The sequence below is a fragment of the Suncus etruscus genome, chromosome 15 (assembly GCF_024139225.1).
Source record: "Suncus etruscus isolate mSunEtr1 chromosome 15, mSunEtr1.pri.cur, whole genome shotgun sequence".
Taxonomy (NCBI): domain Eukaryota; kingdom Metazoa; phylum Chordata; class Mammalia; order Eulipotyphla; family Soricidae; genus Suncus; species Suncus etruscus.
The window spans coordinates 65,042,535-65,060,883 of NC_064862.1; the positions used below are offsets into that span (position 1 = coordinate 65,042,535).

The 18,349-nt window shown below is 36.4% G+C and overlaps 1 protein-coding gene across 1 annotated transcript in view; it reads left to right on the forward strand.

Moving 5' to 3' along the window:
- Nucleotides 1-18,349, forward strand: part of LOC126029908 (phospholipid-transporting ATPase ABCA3-like) — a 51,980-nt gene that overhangs the window by 4,637 nt on the left and 28,994 nt on the right. The window lies entirely within an intron of this gene.

The window sequence follows — 18,349 nt, forward strand, 5'->3', positions numbered from 1 at the left end:
TCAAGTTCCATTCAACTCAGAGGCTATATCTTAATCTTTGAACCTATAATAAGTACCCAACTGTTAACCTTGATATGGCATATATGAACATTTACTTAGACTTGAGACATATGTTTACCCTTTATTATAGATTTTCTGATCTATTTCTTATGACTTTTCGATATTCTTGGAATATACTTGGAGGTTACTGTGATCACCAGTGTCACCAGTGTCACCTTTGAATTTAGTAATCAGATTATATTTTATCATCTTTTCTTCTCATCTGATCTACATATGATTTCTTTCCAGTGTATTTATTTTATATAACTGATATTTGATATTATTTTAGATTTTGGTGTAGCAAAAGTATAGACAAATTACATTTCCATATATTGCAATATGATCAAATATTAAGTCTTTAAAATATTTTATTAAGACGATGATTTATAAATTTATAATATAATTATATATAATAGTATTTATAATATAATTTATAATTTATAATAATTTTTGTTTGTTTGTTTTTGGGTCACACCCGGCAGTATTCAGGGGTTACTCCTGGCTATCTGCTCAGAAATAGCTCCTGGCAGGCACAGGGGACCATATGAGACGCTGGGATTTGAACCAACCACTTTAGGTCCTGGGTCGGCTGTTTGCAAGGCAAACACTGCTGTGCTATCTCTTCAGCTCCAATTTATAATATTAAAAAAGCAATTACAACACCAATTTCACCACTAATATTAACTTCCTTTCACCACTATTTTCAGGTTCTTTACCACACTCCATCCAGTCTAGTCTCCTGGGCAGGCACATTTTTTAACTTTTATTATTATAGTTTGGTCCTCATGATACAGTGTTGTTGGCTATGTGGTTAATATATAACTATAATAATCCTTGAGACTAGTGATGTTTCCAAATCACTGATTCTTACCCTTTTTAACTCCCATACACACCTTTGTACTATCTTTCCTTCCCAATTCTTTCCTTCCCCGTCCTTCTCATCTGTAAGAAGAAATGTAAAGTGAATTTAGGAATCATCCATACCTTGCATTTCATTGTCTGTTATTCTATCTACCACAAATAGATCATTTTTCTTTTTTTTTCTTTTATTTAAACACCTTGATTACATACATGATTGTGTTTGGGTTTCAGTCATGTAAAGAACACCACCCATCACCAGTGCAACATTCGTGAGATCATTTTTCCTTGTTTATTTTACTTAACATATATTTCAGTTCCATCAAAGTTGCTGTAAATTGAGTGGCTTCATCCTTCCTTACAGTTACACAATATTTGCTTGATTTTCATATCTCTGATAATAAATTATACTGAGTACTTTTTTATGTGCCTATTGACAATCCATTTGCCTTCTTCAGAGAGGTACTCATTTCATCTCTCCACTTATTTGAGATATTTTTTTGTTTGGTCTTTGTAAGTGCTATGACTCAATCCTTTAAAATAGTCTCAAATACAGGCAGCAGGGGTGAGAGAGGAGGGAGTTGGGAGCATTGGTTGTGGGAACATTGCACTGGTGAAGGGGTGTGTTCTTTTTTTATAACTGAAACCCAAATACAAGCATCTCTGTAATCATGATGCTTAAATAAATATATAATTTAAAAAAACTGAAAGATATTCTCCTGGAGAATTTTCCATGTGCAATTTGAAGTAGATATTGCTTTTGTATGTAACGTTCTATATAAGTATGTTACATTACATGCTCTGTTTGGTAGTTATTGATTCCCTCAAGGAAGAGGGAATCAAGTCATCTCTCAAGTAAGATGTACAACTGAGTCAGTAGTGTTAATGAACAACCGACTTGAATCAGAGATTGTGTAGGTGTGCCAGTTGAAGAGTCTACCCCTATAATTAAGGTGTGGTATCAGGCAACTAATGTATTTTCTATATATCTCACAGCATCAGTATAGAACCAGAATCATTGGAAATGAAAGTAGAGTAGAGACATCATTGTCTTTATTGGGTTTCCTGTATATGCCTAGCAATTCTTTACTTTAAACTTCACATTGACCAGGTCATGAGATTGCACATCATTTACACTCTCTCTTTCCTAATACTCTCTTATTCTTTATTTTGTTTGTTTGTTTGTTTGTTTGGGGTCACACCTGGCAGCGCTCAGTGGTTACTCCTGGCTCTGTGCTCAAAACTCACCCCTGGCAGGCAAGGGGAACCATATGGGATGCCGGGATTCAAACTACCGTCCTTCTGCATGCAAGGCAAATGCCTCACCTCCATGCTATCTCTTCAGCCCCTCTTTCCTAATACTCTTGAATAGGCCAATATCCTGGCCACCTCTATTCCTCCAGAACTGATGCTTTTGTATATCTGTCACTGCCTGTATTTGTCATTATGTTATGCATAATGTACTTAGTATCCCTTTTCTTTTTATTTTCTTTTTCTTTTTTTTTTCTTTTGGTTTTTGGTTTTTGGGTCACACCTGACAGTGCTCAGGGGTTACTCCTGGTTCTATGCTCAGAAATTGCTCCTGGCAGGCTCGGGGGACCATGTGGGATGCTGGGCTTTGAACTGATGTCCTTCTGCATGCAAGGCAAATGCCTTACCTCCATGCTATCTCTCCGGCCCCTAGGTGTCCCTTTTCTAATATGATTTGTATTGGTCTCTATGTAGAGGTGCTTTGGTAGAAATTATTTTAATGGTGTGCTGGGTTAGTGATTTTTATTTATTTCTCTAAGAGGAGAAGAAAATCTTCATGTGCCCAAAGTGGTGATGTCTTACAGTAATATCTCCATCTTCTCCAACATGTCATTTTTGATGTGTTTCCTTACTGATTTTTTTCTTTAGATATCTTTTTATTGATATTATTGGTGGGATGATTTTTTACTTTAAAAACACTTTAAGGAAAAGAGATTTTCCTCCCAGTTCTAGTAATGGGAATATAATTTGATGATACCTTTTCATGTCATTTTCTTTTTCTTAAATTAATATTTTTATTTAAACACCTTGATTACAAACATGATTATGTTCTCTCTTTTGTCTCTGAAAATTATTGTAAGAATGTCTTTCATTTTTCTTAAAACCCATACATGAGTGAGACTATTCTTTATCTTTCTCTCTCCCTCAGACTTATTTCACTCAGCATAATAGATTCCATGTACATCCATGTATAGGAAAATTTTATGACTTCATCTCTCCTGATGGCTGCATAATATTTCATTGTGTATATATACCACAGTTTCTTAAGCCATTCATCTGCTGAAGGGCATCTTGGTTGTTTCCAGAGTCTTGTTATGGTAAATAGTGCTGCAATGAATATAGGTGTGTGGAAGGGATTTTTGTATTGTATTTTTGTATTCCTAGGGTATATCCCTAGGAGTGGTATAGCTGGATCATATGGGAGCTCAATTTTCATTTTTGGAGGAATCTCCATATCGCTTTCCATAAAGCTTGGCTAGATGGCATTCCCACCAGCAGTGGATAAGAGTTTCTTTCTCTCCACATCCCCACCAGCATTGCTTGTTCTCATTCTTTGTGATGTGTGCCAATCTCTGTGGTGTAAGGTGGTACCTCATATTTGTTTTGATTTGCATCACACTGATGATTAGTGGTGTGGACATGCATTTTGGCCATTAGTATTTCTTTTTTGTCAAATAGCCTTTCCATTTCTTCTCCCCATTTTTGATGGGATTAGATTTTTTTCTTGTAAAGTTTTGTCAGTGCCTTGTATATTTTGGATATTAGCCCCTTATTTAATGGGTCAAATTGGGTGAATAGTTTCTCCCACTTAGTGGGTGGCTCTGGTATCCTGGACACTATTTCCTTTGAGGTGCAGAAGCTTCTTAGCTTAATATATTCCCACCTGTTAATCTCTTCTTTCACTTGTTTGAAGAGTGCAGTTTCCTCCTTAAAGATACCTTTAGTTTAAATGTCATGGAGTGTTTTACCTACATGTTGTTCTATACACCTTATGGTTTCAGGTCTGATATCAAGGTCTTTAATCCATTTGGATTTTACCTTCATACATGATGTTAGCTGGGGGTCTAAGTTTCCATTTTTGCAAGTGGCTAGCCAGTTGTGCCAACACCACTTGTTGAAGAGGGTTTCCTTGCTCCATTTAGGATTTCTTGCTCCTTTATTGAAAATTAGTTGATTGTATGTCTGAAGAACATTCTCTGAGTACTCAAGCACATTCCACTGACCTGAAGGTCTCTCTTTATTCCAATACCATACTGTTTTGATAACTATTGCTTTGTAATACAGTTTAAAGTTGGGGAAAGTAATGCCTCCCATATTCTTTTCCCCAAGGATTGCTTTAGCTATTTGAGGATGTTTATTGTTCCAAATGAATTTCAAAGGTGTTTGATCCACTTCTTTGAAGAACATCACAGGTATCTTTAGAGGGATCGCATTAAAACTACAATGCTTTGGAGGGGAGTATTGTCATTTTAATTATGTTAATTCTGTCAATCCATGAGCAGGGTATATGTTTCCATTTCTGTTTTTTTCTTGGAGCAGGGTTTTATAGTTGTCTTTGAATAGGTCCTTCACATCTTTGGTCAAGTTGACTCCAAGATATTTGAGTTTGTGTGGCACTAATGTGAATGGGGTTGTGTTCTTAATGTCCATTTCTTTCCTATCATTATTGATATATAAAAAGGCCATTGATTTCTGTGTATTAATTTTGTAGCCTGCCACATTGCTATATGAATTTATTGTTTCTAGAAGCTTTTTGGTAGAGTCTTTAGGGTTTTCTAAGTAGAGTATCTTGTTATCTGCAAACAGTGAGAGCTTGACTTCTTCCTTCCCTATCTGGATGCCCTTGATATCTTTTTCTTGCCTAATCGCTATAGCAAGTAGTTCCTGTACTATATTGAAGAGGAGTGGTGAGAGCGAGACAGCCTTGTCTTGTACCAGAATTTAGAGGGAAGGCTTTTAGTTTTTCTCCATTGAGGATAATATTTGCCATTGGCTTGTGGTAGATGGCCTAGACTATATTGAGAAAGGTTCCTTTCATTCCCATCTTGCCGAGAGTTTTTTTTTTTTTTATCAGGAATGAGTGTTGGACATTATTAAATGCTTTCTCTGTGTCTATTGATATGATCATATCATTTTTATTTTATTGTTGATGTTGTGTATTATGTTGATAGAATTACAAATGTCAAACCATCCTTGCATTTCTGGGATGAAGCCTACTTGATTGTGGTGAATGATCTTCTTGATGTAGCATTGGATTCTATTTGCCAGGATTTTGTTGAGAATCTTTGCATCTGTGTTCATAGGGATATTGGTTTGTAATTTTCTTTTTGGCAGCATCTCTGTCTGGTTTTGGTATCAAGATGATGTTGGCTTCATAAGAGCTGTTTGGAAGTGTTTCTGTTTTATCAATTTCATGAAAGAGTCTGGGTAGGATTGGTAGTATTTCTTCTTGAAAGGTTTGAAATAATTCATTAGTAAATCCATCTGGGCCTGGGCTTTTCTTTTTGGGCAGACATTTGATTACCATTTTAATTTCCTCAACAGTGATGGGGGTGATTTGATATGCTACATCCTCCTTACTCAACCAAGGAAGGTTGTAAGAGTCCAAGAATTTATCCATTTCTTTTAGGTTCTCATGTTTAGTGGCATCGAGCTTCTCAAAGTAGTCTCTGATTACCCTTTGAATCTCTGTAATATCTGTAGTGGTCTCCCCCTTTTCATTTCTCATACAGATTATCAAGTTTCTCTCCCTCTCTCTCTCTTTGTGAGTTTTGCCAATGGCCTATCAATCTTGTTTATTTTTTCAAAAAACTAACTTCTACTTTTGTTGATCTTTCAAATTGTTCATTGGGTTTTTACTTCATTGATTTCTCTCTCAGTTTTTTTAGTTCCTTCTGTCTTCCTATTTTTGGTTCCTTTTGTTGATAATTTTCTAATTTTATAAGCTGCGTCATTAAGCTGTTCAGGTATGCCCCTTCTTTTCTGATATGTGCTTTCAAAGCTATAAATTTTCCTCTCAGGACCTCTTTTTCTGCATCCCATAGATTCTGGTACTTTGTGTCTTCATTGTCATTTGTTTCCTGGAAAGTTTTGATTTCCTTTTTGATTTCATCCCGGACTCACTGGTTGTTCAATAGCAGGCTGTTTAATTTCCAGTTATTAAAGTATTTCTTCTGTGTCCCTTTGTAGTTCATATCTAATTTCAAAGCCTTGTGGTCAGCAAAGGTAGCCTGCAAAATTTCTATTCTCTTGATTTTATGGAGGTATATTTTATGTGCCAGCATGTGTTCTACACTGAAGAATGACCCCTGTACATTGGAGAAGAATGTATATCCAGGTTTCTGGGGATGGAGTGTCCTATATATCTACTAGTCCTCTTTCTTCCATTTCTCTTTTCAGGGCTAGTATATTTTTGTTGGGTTTCAGTCTGGTTGATCTATCAAGTGTTGACAGTCCTGTGTTGAAGTTTCCCACAATTATTGTGTTATTATTGATTTCTTCTTTCAAATTTGTCAATAATTGTTTTAGATAATTTGCTGGTCTCTCATTGGGTGCATATATGTTTAGTAGTCTGATTTCTTCCTGTCTCACATATATGTTGATTAATATGAAGTGTCCATATTTGTCCCTTACAACTTTCTGAGTCTAAAGTTGGTGTCATCAGATATTAATATGGCAACCCCAGCTTTTTTAAGGGTGTTGTTTGCTTGGATAATTTTTCTCCAACCTTTGATTTTGAGTCTGTTTGTTCTGACTATTCAGTTGTGTTTATTAAAGGCAGCAAAAGGTTGGCTTCATCTGTTTGATCCATTTTGACACTGTGTCTCTTAATTGGCACATTTAGTCCATTGACATTGAGGGAGATGATTGTCATAGGACTTAATGTCATCTTTGTGTATAAGTTTGATGTGCTTTTTGGTCTGTCTTGTCTTAAAGTAGACCTTTCAGTTTTTCCTTAAAGTTGGTTTTACATCTGTGAAGGTTTTTAGATTTTGTTTATCTGTGAAGCTATGTATCCCTCCTTCAAACCTAAATGTGAGTCAAACTGGGTGCATTATTCTAGGTGAAGCCTCCATTTCATTCATTCTTGTCACAGTATCCCACCATTGTCTTTTGGCCTTGAGAGTTTCTTGTGACATATCTGCTATAAATCCTATAGATGCTCCTTTGAATGTAATTTCCCTTTTTGATCTTGTTGCTTTCAGTATTCTATCTCTATCTGTAGGATTTGTCATTGTGACTAGGATGTGTCTTGGGGTGTTTTTCTTTGGGTCTCTTTTAGCTGGGACTCTTCAGGCATGCAGGATTTGATTGCATGCAGTCCTTAGCTCTGGAAGTTTTTCTGTGATGATGTCTTTGACTGTTGATTCTTCCTGCTGATCCTGTTCCTGGGTTCTGGAACCCCAATGATTCTTATGTTGTTTCTACTGAGTTTATCAAATACTTCTATTTTCATCTGTTAACATTCTTTGAGTACTTTTTTCCTTTGTATGATCATTTACCTTAAGGTTTTTTTTCCAGTCTCTTCTGCTGTATGGAGTTGTTTTGCATTTGATCTTCCAGTTCACTGATTCTGTCCTCGGATCCTGTTACCCTGCTGGAAAGGCTGTCCATTGATTCTTTCAGTTGAGCTACCGTGTTTTTTAGATCTGTTATTTTAGTTTAGACTTTTCTGATTTCTGTATTTGTGTTCTGTTCAGCTAGAGCTATATTTTCTTTGATTTCCATGAGGATTCTCTATATTTCTATTCTAATCTCCTTAACTGAGAGGTTAAGGTTAATCAGATGGTTTGTATTTTTTGTTTCATCAGATCTATCATCTTCATTCTCTGTGCATGGTGTTTGCCTGCGAGGTTTCCCCATTATCACACTTGTAGTGTGATTTTTTCTGCATGTTGTGGTGGGGTCATTTGTTAGAAAGAGCTCACGGCTGCAAAGCAAAGTGGAGCGGCAATGCTCTTCTGGAGCCTCTAGAAGAGAGGGATTTTGATGGGCCCTTTTTGGCCCTTTCAGGAGAGGTTCAGGACACAGGACAGTAGAAAAACACACATAGGCAACACTCACAGTCTCTCATAGTTGGTAACCACTCAGGCAGGGGCAGATTTCTCCAGCCTGATGGCACAGACAGAGGGCCTGCCTTTCTGCCAGCTCTCTCTACTGCCGGTTTTCACTCAGAGTCTCTGTGTCCCTTGGTTTTCCAGCCCCCAGCAAGTCTAGGAGAGCGATTTTCCTGGGCCTTTTTCGGCCCACTCAGGAGAGGTTCAGTAGAAAAAATTGCACAGGCGACACTCACAGTCTCTCGCAGTGGGTAAACACTCGGCATGGGCAGATTTCTCCAGCCTGACGGCAAACAGAGGAGCTGCCTTTTTACCAGATCTCTCTATCCTTTTCATGTTATTTTCATCTTAAAATGTATATCAGTTGTTTTGGTTGAAACATAAATTTATAGGGCTCAGAGTAATAGTATAGCAGGTTGGGCATTTGCTTTGCATGCAACCAGCCCAAGTTTGACTCTCTATATTTCACATGGTCCCTGAGCCCACCAGGAGTAAACAAACCCTAAGCATCATTGGGCATGGCTTTAAAGTTAAAAAGTAGTTTAAAAATTTTTATATCAATATGTAGGTTGTTCATCTGTTAGCTTATCAAATTCTGCAGTAATCTTGGGACAAGTTTGTATTTATATTCTGATGCTTAGCTTCTATATTTGTACTTATAATTAATTCTGTATAATAATTACAAATTTACAATTGTACTTAACCTCTTTTTCCATTCTTAGTTTTTTATATGAATGGTTTTTTGTTTCTTATTATTCTTTGTAGGTGACATATACTCTACGTCTTAGTAGTTTTCAGAGGAACAAAATGGCAGGTTTTATTCGCACCAGAGGCTGGGAAACAAGATCTCTTTTTAATTATTTATCTGTTCCAGGACCAAGATATCACATATTTTCACATGGAGGGACTCCTGGTGAGCACAAATCTAACCATATGTATTATAATATTGTAGCTTCAAAATAGAAACTGTCACATTTTATACTTATATTTCTTTGACCTTTGTAATTAAGTAGTTTGATTTTTACTTCCTATGTCTTTTAGTTAATTTAAAAATTCAATGTCCGGGGACAAGAGCAATAGCACAGCAGGTAGGACATTTGCCTTGTATGTGACCAACCCACTTTTGATCCCCAACATCTCATATGATCTCCAGACTTGCAAGGAGAAATTTCTGAATGCAGATCAAGGAATAATCCTGAGTGCTGATAGTAACACCCCCCCAAAAAAGAAAGAACTAAAAAAAATTTAGTGTCCAAAACAGGATGATATCACTTATCTGTGTTATATAAAATAGTTGTATTAGAAAAAGTAATATAGTAAAGTGGGGAGTGTCTAGATCACCTTTGACCTCAGAGCCTAGGAAGGAAAAGGATGAAGAAGAAAAAATCAAAAAAGGAAGGAAAACAGATGAGAAAGAGAAGGAGAAATAAGGGTCTTGGTTGCAATTATATTGGGGATGTAGAAGAGTGGTATAGTTATATATCCAAAGCACAGACTCAACAACACTGAAATATAAGATCTAATTTAAAACCACTAAATTTTAGGGGCCAGAGAGATAGCATGGAGGTAAAGCATTTGCCTTTCATGCAGAAGGTTGGTGATTCGAATCCCGGCATCCCGCATGGTCCCATGAGCCTGCCAGGAGCAATTTCTGAGCATAGAGCCAGGAGTAACCCCTGAGCGCTGCCGGGTGTGACCCAAAAACAAAAACAAAAACAGAGCTAAAACCACTGAATTTTAATGTGTCTGCCAAGGTGGCAGGCAGGGAGTGAGAGAGGTTGGTTAGGGGTTGGGGGTTACAGAGTATGGGAGTACTAGTGATGGGAGTTGACACTGGTGATGTGATTGGTGTTAAAATATTATATGCCTAAAACTCAACTTTGTAAATCAATAACTTTGTAAATCATGGTTCTTTAATTAAATAAAAAATTTAAAATATAAAAATCTAGCATACAAAAAAAACATTTGGTAAGTTCTATTCTTGTGCTGGAGAGATAGTGCATGTGTAAGAGTACATGCACCTGACCATAGTTTGAGTCTTAGCACCACATGGTTTCCAAATATCACTCTAGTGACTAACAAGCTCTGCTGACATTTTCTAGCACAAGACTTGAGCAGTAATTTATCTTCACTCCCTAGGTTTGAATTGCTGGTTAGTTGGCCAAGTATTGCCAGGAGTGATCTCAGTTCCCCCGAGCACTTCTTGGGAAAAATTCTGTACAAAAATTTCTGTGCAAGAAACTAATTTCATTATATGTGCTTATATTTTATGTAGATATATCAGGGGTTTTTTGGTTTTTGGGTCACACCCGACAGTTCTCAGGGGTTACTCCTGGCTCCACGCTCCTGGCAGGCTCAGGGGACCATATGGGATGCCGGGATTCAAACCAATGACCTTCTGCATGAAAAGCAAAAGCCTTACCTCCATGCTATCTCTCCAGCCCCAGTAGATATATCAGTTTTAACCTTAATGTCTTCATGCACATAATACCAGAGACATTTTTAACTTATATTAATTGCTTGCTATTATGTTTAGTTGAAAAGGAGATTTTTACTATCGCTATATACTTTGATTTATTATAAAAATACTTATTGTTCATCTGCATGAACTTTCTTATGTCATTACTTAAAAATGTCAGATCTCCTCTCCTTTATTTTTTTAAAAAATGGGGTTTTCACAGAGTCAGAGAGGAAAGAGGGAAAGAATGAGAGAAGCAAAACGCCTGACGGAGACAAATAGAAGGGAATGGGGGACATTAGTGGAGGGAAAGTTGTATTGGTGAAAGGTGATGTACATTTTATGACTGAATCCCAACTATGAACATTCTGTAACTACGATGCTTAAATAAAGAAATTTTATAATAAAAATTTAAAAATGGGACTTCTTTGTTGCTAAGCTGTATGACTTCTATATGTATATCCTGAATATTAGTCCATTATCTGATTATACACATATCATTCAATAGAGCCTTTTTATTTTAGCCCATTATTATTTTTCCATGTAAAAACCTTTTAATTCTAAATAGTTTATTTTATTTTTGTTTTTGTTATCTTTTCCAGTGCAGTCATATTGTTAAAAACATCTTTGAGCTCTATATTTTGGAGAGTTTTTCTTCAAAGCATTTTATGGGTTGTAGTCTAAAATAAAGAGAGGCCAAGTCATTAGTCCACTTTGAATTAACTTTTGTGTTTGCGGTGAGCATACTGCCATACTGAAGAATGATTTACCCTGTAAAGTGTAAGACTAGTTTAATGTGCATAAGTCTATAAAGATATAAGCACTATATTGGGACTGGAGAGATAGCACAGTGGTAGGGTGTTTGCCTTGCAAGGGGCAGATCCAGGACAGACCTGGTTTGATCCCTGGTATCCCATATGGCCCCCCTAGCCAGGAGTGATTTCTTAGTGCATAGCCAGAAGTAACCCCTGAGTGTCATCAGGTGTGGTCCAAAAACAAAAACAGAAACAACAACAACAACAACAAAAAGATCATACACTATATCAAAACAAGGAAAATCAAAATCAATGACAATAATAGCTGCTCTTTACAAATATTTACATTGTCTTTGACATAACTAACTTGCCTGTTTTTGTTATTCAATTCAGATATTTCTTGTTTCATAATACTCAGAAACTTTTGTTTTCCCATTTAGGGTACTATACAGAAGGGTTCCTGGCTATTCAACATGCTATGGCTATGTCCATAATACAAAAGCAGAATCACGCCAAATACATTTCTACAATTAGACATTTCCAAGTAAATGTCAGAAGATTTCCATATCGGAAGTATAGACATGATTACTTCTTTCATTTTTTTGCTGTTTTTATTCCTTTAGTAGTCTTATTTATCTTTTTTATAAATCACCTTGCCCTCATTCAATCCGTTGTGTGGGAAAAGAATAAAGGAATAAAGGTAATTCCATCTTATTTGTGGTAGAAGTGTTGAATCCATATGGTTCATTTATGTTGTCTATTAAACTATTACTATTTAGCACTGGTGAGGGGAATTTTGTTGCAGCATTAACCGAAAAAATAAGCACTTAATTTCTTTGATTTTTTTCTAAAACAATTGGGGATCCTTGGTTTTGTTTCAGGGTATTTTACTTCCTTTTTTTTTTAAAGCACTTCATAAATATACTACAAAAGGTAAAAGAAGGGGCTGGAGTGATAGTACAGCGGTAGGGTGTTTGCCTTCCACGTGGCTGACCCAGGATGAACCTTGGTTGGAGTCCCTGGCATCCCATGTAGTCCCCCTAGCCAGGAGCGATTTTTGAGCACATAGCCAGGAGCAAGGGTGTGCCAAAAAGCAAAAAAAAAAAAAAAGTGAAAGAAGACTAAATTTATCTATAATAGAAAATTTAAATATCAAATGCCCAAAACACTCTCTGGGATTAAAATAAAGAGAATCTATTTGTATTATTCCCTCCTGTCCCCTTTCCTATCATTTTTGTTGTGTGATGATCACATTTCTGATTGTGATGCTGGCACATTTTACTGTGAGGCACACGGGGGTTGCACATCTAATGATTATGTTCATGCACTGGACTATGATGCTCCCCAGTGTTGTAATACTGTAGTTGCAGTGATTGCACAAAAATAGCAAATGAACCCCACTCTTTTGCCAATGAAAACACAGAAATGATGGTTATTGTGCTTCTTGGGATTTTCTGCATTGCTCATACATGATCATAAGAAGTAGCCCTTCCTGGTATATTTATATTTATATTTTTAATTATTTTAGAGTTCACTTCTTTTTTAGTAGTGCAGTGATCACATATGACTGCACAGTTATCACAAATCACTTGCATCAAGCACTAAAGTTCAACAACAAAGATGCCAGGCCACCACTCAGTGTGTGTAGGATGGCAAAGTTCAAATTCAGACTTCAATCTTTCAAGATGTAATTTCCTTTTATTTGTTCTTTTAATGTTATTTTCAGTTGCCTTATGTTCTGGGGATATTGCTTTTCAGATATTGTTGTATCTGCTTGCTTTTGTCTTTATCTAGTTTGGGATTTATAGACTATTAACAATGTCTGGGAAATTACCTCAAAATTGGGGGGAGTCCAATTTCATTTAACATCATGCCTCGTAAGTTCAATCTGCTAGCCACTAATCTCCTTTATATCTATATGCATTTACCCATCTTTGTCACTTCTTGCAGATTGAATAATAAATTATGTGACAAATTATATCCATGTTATATCTTGATTCTTTTATTAAGCATACTGTTTTAAACATTCAGCCATGCAGTATCATGTGCAATAACTATTTGAATCTTACTTGAACATAAATTGGTATATGTGTACTGCTATTTATTCAGTCACCTAATGAGATCACTTTGATCCCATATTTAAAATATATGAATAAAACTTCTATAAATATTTTGTATTAATATTGGTTAAATAGCAATGACTACATTGACAGTCTTTTATGGAAAACATATAGTTAATTTGGTAATAAATTGCCAAACTTTATTCCATTTTTACACTGATTTTCACATGATACTAATTAGCCATACTAATGGGAGATAATAAGGATTAAATAAAAGATAATTTTTATAAGAGTTTTTAGATAATGTTTTAATTTGGATGCTTAAAATAAACTTTATATTTTATGTTTCAATCAAATTTTTATGTAGACAATGAATTCTGTAAGAGTATATGTTTCCATGACTTTTGCTTTCTCTTAACTTCCATAGGAGTACCAGCTTATGATAGGACTCAGTAATTGGATATTCTGGGCATCCTATTTCATCACGTTCCTTATTTCTCATCTAATTAGCATCGCTGTGCTGTGCTTAGTTTTATTTGCTAAGGCAAGTGTCTGAAAATATAATGCTGCAGATAAAAATTAGAAGGAAAGGAGCCTGAGCGATAGCACAGTGGTAGGGCATTTGCCTTGTATGCTACCCACCGGGGATGGACCTGGGTTTGATCCCTAGTATTTTATATGGTCCTCAGAGCCTGCCAGGAGCGATTATGAGTGCAGAGCCACGAGTATCCCCTGAGCACCGCTGGGTATGGCCCTAAAACACACACACACACACACACACACACACACACACACACACACACAGAAAAATAGAGGCTTGATATGAGCTTTTTGGATAACAGTTGCCAGAGAATTCAAGTGCACCTTTTGTTGACTCCATTGTGGAAAACAGAGGCTGCTTAAGATGTCATAAAACTAATTTTTAAACCCACATGTGTAAAAAAAACTTCTGTAGTTAATGAGATGTTTAGTCTCTATTGCCCTGAGCACTATAATCAATTTTTTAAATAATACATCAGTTTCAGACAACACATTGGTTATATTAAGATATTTAATGATACTTCATTTCTCCTTTTTCATTTTACTATGATATCACTTAAGAACCTGACTAAACAGGAAATAGTACAGGGGTTAAAGTACTAGAATTTCATGCATTCTGCTTTGATTAGATCCTTAGCACTGTCAGGAGTAGTTCCTGAGTGCTACCAGGTATGACCCATGACTTTCCTTCCCTCCCAAATAAGAATCTGACTAACCTGTCCTCCTGATTATGTTGCTAGATTGATCCTAAACCAATCCTGCAGTACAGTGACCCTTCACTTGTCTTCGTCTTTTTGCTGTGTTTTGCCTTTGCCACAATATTCTTCAGTTTTATGGTCAGCACATTCTTCAGTAAAGGTGAGTTTCAGATTCCTTGTGCTAAGATTGTCAGTGATTTAGTGAGTACCCAAAGTGAAAGCTTCTTTTGAATTTGTTTCCTCCACATCTTTAGTTTTCATCTATAATCTAATTAAAAAAACAAATATCTACAAAAGAAGAAAGGGGTGATGAAAATAAAATACATGAGGGAAAGCATAAAAATTTAAAATGAGATCATACTTTACTTTTCTCTCTAACCTTCACATAATATTTCATACCTACTCTATATGTAACTATCACCAATTGCTAGCCTCAAGTGGTTTTTATATATTGTACTGGAGGGACAAAATTCTAACAGTAGGTGCTGATGATAGCTAGGTGTATAAACTAAGTTTGAAAGAAAGAATCCTAACCTTAATTAGCAGATACATAGTGAGTTATCAATTCTATATTTGAGCTATCAGGACTGCTCTCAACTAGCTGACATTAGTTAGCAAATATCATTGACCTCTTAAGGACATAAATATTCTATACTAAAGTCAAATGATTTGACAGAACACAGAGATCAATGACAAAATTTTATTGTTTTTTTTTTTTTTTTATTTTCCCCACACTGATCCTTTCCTCCTCAGCTGCCTTTGGGACACACATTTTTCTTCTCTCTCTCTCTGTCTCTGTCTATGTCTCTGACTCTGTCTTTCTCCCCCCCCCCATTTTTCCTTTTAGACACTGTAATTTGCAATATTATTACTAAAGGGGTATCAAGCATATCCCTTTTCTCCTTTCAGCATCAACTTCTTGTCCAGAGTGATCATTTCCAACCATGATTGTCACAGTGATTTCTTATTTGCCCTAACTACTCTTCCACTAGTCGTGGTAAGCTTCTTACCATGGACTGATATCCTCCTGGCCCTTGTCTCTCTTATCCTGGATATTATTACCATACAATCTTTTTTTTTGTTATATTTCACAAATGATTACAATCATTCTATCTTTCTCCCTCTATCTCATTTTGCACAGCATAATTTCCCCATATCCATCAAAAGACCACACTTTTCTTTTTTATAAATTTTCCTTGACAAACAAACAAAACTTATTTTCTTGAATCATCATGTTTATAAAATGTTTCATACTGGGGTTTCAGTCATAGACTGTATTACCACCCTTCACTAGTGCAATCTTCCTGCCACCAACGTCCCCTTGATTTTCCTCTCCCACCTCAATCCCCTGCCTGATTCTCAGACAGGCTCTCTCTCTCTGTCTCTCTCTCCTCTCTCTCTCTCTCTCCTCTCTCTCCTCTCTCTCTCTCTCTCCTCTCTCTCTTCTCTCCTCTCTCTCCTCTCTCTCCTCTCTCTCTCCTCTCCTTTCTCTCTCTCTCTCCTCTCTCTCTCCTCTCTCTCCTCTCTCTCTCTCTCTCTCTCTCTCTCTCTCTCTCTCTCTCACACACACACACACACACACATATGGTAATTGTCATTGTAGTTAGTGCTCTAGATGCACTCACCAATTTTTGTGGCAAGTTTCATGTCATGAGTTGGTTCTCAGGGCATTCAACTCTATTTTCCTAGTCATTATTGCCATATTGTCTTTTATTTTCTATATATGCAGATAAGTGGGACTATTGTATGTCTATTCTTCTCCCTCTGCTTCATTTGACTCAGTATAATAGTCTCCATGTTCATCCAAGTATAAGCAAATTTTATGACTTCATTTTTCCTAAAAACTGCATAGTATTCTATTGTGTAAATGTAACACTGTGTCTTTAGTCACTGAGCTGTTGTAAGGCACCTGAATTGTTTCCAGATTCTGGATATTGTAAATAGTGCTATGATAAACACAGGGAAGCAGAGGGCATTTTTGTATTGTTTGTGTGTTCCTGCAGTATATCCCTAGAAGTTCTACTGCTGGATCATATGGGGGCTCAATTTCTAGATTTTTGAGGAATATCTATATTATTTCTCAGAAAGGTTGGAATGGATGTATTCCTACCAGCAGTGAATGAGAGTTCCTTTCTCCCCTTATCCACCCAGCATGATTGTTCTTGCTCTTTGTGATGTATGCCAGTCTCTGTGGCATCTGAGATGATAACCTCATTGTTCTTTTGATTTGCATCTTCCTGCTGATTATTGATGTGTGGAGTATTTTTTCATGTGCCTTTTGGCCATCTGCATTTCTTCTTTAAGAAAATATCTGATCATTTCTTATTCCCATTTTTTGATGGGATTAGATGTTTTTTTCTTTTTAAGTTCTGTTAGTACATTGTATATCTTGGATATTAGCCCCTTATCAGATGGGGTTTGGGTGAACAGAATTTCCCATTTAATGAGTGGCCTTTGTATCCAAGTCACTGGTTTCTTTGAAGTGCAGAAGCTTCTTAATTTAATGTAGTCCCATTTGTTTATTTCTGCTTCCACTTGTTTGGACAGTAGTGTTTTCTCCTAGAAGATGCCGTTAGTGTCAATGTCATGGGGTGTTTTGCCTACATTACAATTTTTGTCTATTATACCTTATAGTTTCAGGTCTGATATCAAGATACTTAATCCATTTTGATTTAATCTTTGTGCATGGTGTTAGATAAAGGTCTGAGTTCACTTTTTTTTTTTTTTTTTTTTAGTTTTTGGGTCACACCTGGCAGCACTCAAGGGTTACTCCTGACTCTATGCTCAGAAATCGCTCCTGGCAGGATCAGGGATCATAGGGATACTGGGCTTCTAATCAATGACCTTCTGCGTGAAAGGCAAAAGCCTTACCTCCATGTTATCTCTCCGGCCCCTGAGTTCACTTTTTTTGCATGTGGCTGATGAGTTGTCCCATTATCACTGTTGAAGAGCCTTTCATTGCTCCATTTTGCATTTATTGTTCCCTTATCAAAGATTAATTAATTGTGTGTCTGGGGTTCATTTTCTGAATACTTAAGTCTATTCCATTGACCTGAAGGTCTGTCTTATACCAATACCATGCTATTTTAATGACTATTGCTTTGTAATACAATTTAAAGTTGGTAAAAGTGATGCCTCCCATCTTCTTTTTCTTAAGGTTTGCATTAGCAATTCGTGGGCATCTGTTCTTTCAAATAAATTTCAGGATAAACTTTTTTGAAAAATGTCACGGGTATCCTTAGAGGAATTGCATTAAATCTATACAATTCTTTTTTTTTTTTTTTTTTTTTTTTGGTTTTTGGGCCACACCCGGTAACGCTCAGGGGTTACTCCTGGCTATGCGCTCAGAAGTTGCTCCTGGCTTGGGGGACCATATGGGACACCGGGAGATCGAACCGCGGTCCGTCCAAGGCTACCGCAAGCAAGGAGGTGCACCTTACCTTTAGCGCCACCGCCCGGCCCCAAATCTATACAATTCTTTGGGAAATATTGTCCTTTTAATGATGTTGATTCTCCCAATCCATGAACAGAATATTTGCCTCCATTTTCTTTTGTCCATTTATATTTCTGAAGCCATGTTTTGTAGTTTTTTTGTTTGTTTAGGTACTTCATATCTTTAGTTAAGTTGACACCAAGGTATTTGAGTTTCTGTGGCACTAGTGTGAATTGGATTGTTCTTTTAATGTCTATTTCTTCTCTATTGTTATTTGTATATAAGAAGGCCATTGATTTTTGTGTGTTAATTTTGTAGCCTGCCACTTTGCTATACAAATCTATTGTTTCTAGAAGCTTTTGGTAAATTTAGAATTTACTTTACTAAGTATAGTATCTTATCATCTGTGAACAGGGAGAG